Below are 3,226 nucleotides of genomic sequence, written 5' to 3'. Positions count from 1 at the left end.
TCTACTGGCGGAAACGGGCTTCCATAGTTTTTGGTAACTGAGTGTTTAGCAGAACTCTAGGGAAAAGTCAGCCCCATATTTCTAAAGTTGTCTCTGCAGCTAACTAGTATTTCTTACTTCTGTGTCTGCCAGCAGTCCAGAACTGTTTCGCCATACTCGGGCTCCGGATAATAGCTCTTCCAGCGGACCTGAGGGCGTCCATGTCGGTGTTCTAAAGTTCAGAAAGTCGGAAAAGTTTACTGGTGTGTCTTCTAGGAGAAACGTCGCTGACCACACTGCTCATGGAGAGGATGGACTTGCGTTGCCTTCCAGTGCAGTCAGAAACACCGCTATTTACGAGATCCGCGCACGTGAACGAGCCCGACAGAAAAGCGACGCTGCGTTTGGGTCACATGGGGCATTAGCTTTCAGGTGGTACTACTAAATGCTATTCACAAGAAAATAGGCCTACGCTAATTAGTTTAAAAATAAAACAAAATAATGGCTTATCAGAAATGGTTGATATGTGGCCACTGATTTTTAAAACTAGTTTGAAACAATACAGACCATAGTATCAAAGTGGAAAAACTGCACAGAAAGCACCAAGTCTGCTTTTTCTGGGCATTTTGTGTGCAGTTAAGCTTCTTTAGAATGCTGTTATTGCACATGAATGTAGTGTAGCTGCTTAGACGTGACAGTTAGTGATGTTAGCCACGAAAGTGTCATCACCAACTTTAAAAAAATGCATGGATTTTATTTTGTATTAATGTATTTTTGTTTCTTCAAAGTTAAGATACCATGTGTTTTTATAAATATACTGCTCAAAAAATAAAGGGAATACAAATAGTTGAATGTCTTATTTTTGTGTTCCCTTTATTTTTTGAGCAGTGTATAACTTATGCTATCACCTGGGGTTGGTTAGTGTTTTAGTGTTACCCAATCTTCTCCATGTATTTTCTAATAGAAATATTTACAAGGAGCACTCCTCACAGCAAGAAGGTTCCAGGTTTGAGTCCTGGCCAATCCGGGGCCTTTCTGTGCAGAGTTTGCATGTTCTCCCTCTGCCTGCGTGGGTTCTCTTCAGGTACTCTGGCTTCCTCCCACAGTCCAAAGACATGAAGCTTAGGAGTGTGTGTGTGTGTGTGTGTGTGTGTGTGTGGTTGTCTGTTTCTTAAGTGTCAGCCCTGTGATAGACTGGTGACCTGTTCAGGGTGTACCCAGCCTTTTGCCCAGTGTCAGCTTGGATTGGCTCCAGTTCCCCCACAACCCTATTCAGGAATAAGCAGTATAGATAATGGGTGGATAACGAGCACTTTAAGGCAGCATCCAATCACAGGGCAAACACATTTCTTTCTGAATTTAACCACTGGAAAAGCGTCAGTTTTAGGTGACAACATAAACAAAATACTTGAAACATGTATGAGTTGCTAGCTACATGGAAATGCATAAAAATTCTGAATTGAGAAAATCTGGCAATTATAAAAGAAAAGTTTCTTTGCAAGCATACTGTATGTGCTGTGCACACTCTTAAATAGCTTCCGTGAACTGTTGGGATTCTTTAGTTTGGTGTGCATTTCAACATAATATCCTGGACCTTTTATGGAAAAATGAACTGATAAAATAAAATAAACATGGCTTAGAATGATTTGTTTTGACATCTCAAAATCCACATAGCACACTGTCACATCAGGCTGAGAACAAGGAAACTTAGATACAAAGATCACAGCTCATACACAAACTGAACAGCTTGCATTGCCACCAGCAAGACTTTAATAATGATGGTCAAAGTGAAAAGTGTAACACAGCCACCATCACTTTTGAGTAAAGAAAATAAACATGGTGGAACAATGAAAAGATTAAACAAAGCACTTTTTAAAAAACCTTCTCTTCCTTCTACACAAACTTGTAAAAGCAACTTGAAAATTCACAATGCCAGAGCGATCCACAAAAAATACTGTTTTCCAGGTAGGCAACATGACAGCACAACATGATCAAATGGTTCAGGGGTAACCTTATCCCAACACAACACATTTACAGAAACCTTCCTGGTAGAAAATGTAGGAAATCAACTGAATATGATGGGAGCTATCAAGGAGGTGCCACTCAATTAAAAAGTCAGTAACAAATAAATAAACGTGAGTAAGTCCAACTGACCAACTGGTGCTTCATCATGGTCAGTCCAGAATCTTGTAAACACACCACCATTAAAATATGTTCAAATGACAAAAGAAATAACAGCACTCTTCTGCAAACATTATGCTAGCTACATTGATCAAAGTTAGATGGAAACCGAATATCAACACTTGGCACTTAAGAACTGGCATGAAATAAACAAAGAAAACATTCCTCAGTAAGTTAATTTACATTGTGGTAAACAACTAAATGCCAAGTTTAGGGCATTATAACACACAATCAGTTTGGTTGGTGTTTGGCATACCAAGACTGTGTCATTATGATATGTACCATATCCAGGGTTATTTTCTCTTTAGATCTGCAATATTGTAGTCAATTAGCTCCAAAACGTTTTTATATCTGAGGTGACAAGTGTTTTAACCCTTGAATACTGACTAGAAATGATGACTGAGAAATCTTCAGCTTGTGAAAATGAATATCAGAGCTAGAGAGAAAAAGACGGCTTTGAAGCTTGATGCTTTTAGATCCCAGGATTGCAAAGCATGTGGTTTCTGCACCTTAATAAGAGAAACTGCAAGGCACCGTAAAATCTGCAAATAATGGTAACAACCAGTTACCTTGACATCATTAAATCCAGTGAACATTATGGTCTAATGGGTTCTAATTTGGTCCAGAGGGAGAGAAGAAGTATCTGCGTCAAACAGGTGAATGTTAATGTAACATTTTGGCAGTGCCAGGTTGAATCTAGCAGTAGCATATTTTCAGACAAAACTAAATCTGCTTCATCCACTTACTGATAATCCTGGAGAATCCACTATTCCAGCATAACAAGAATAACTTATAGTGGAATATCTTAAAAACACGCCAAACGTTTATCTGTTCAGGATCACTATTTTCGAAGAAATGTACACTGTTGTATCTGAACTGAAACATTACAAAACAACCAATCACTGATTTAAGATAACAGTGATACATGAACAGTTTTACATTCATGTATCTCGCATGAGGCTTTACTTTACAGGTGAGTCTCTAATTCACATCAGAACTCAAAACGTGTTCTGCCCTAATATAAATGATCTCCCAAAGCTAGTTTTGTTATAAATTAAAAGTCTGG

Source organism: Monopterus albus, unplaced genomic scaffold (genome assembly GCF_001952655.1).
Source record: "Monopterus albus unplaced genomic scaffold, M_albus_1.0 scaffold200.1, whole genome shotgun sequence".
Classification (NCBI taxonomy): Eukaryota; Metazoa; Chordata; class Actinopteri; order Synbranchiformes; family Synbranchidae; genus Monopterus; species Monopterus albus.
Note: the sequence above shows the minus strand (reverse complement) of the source record.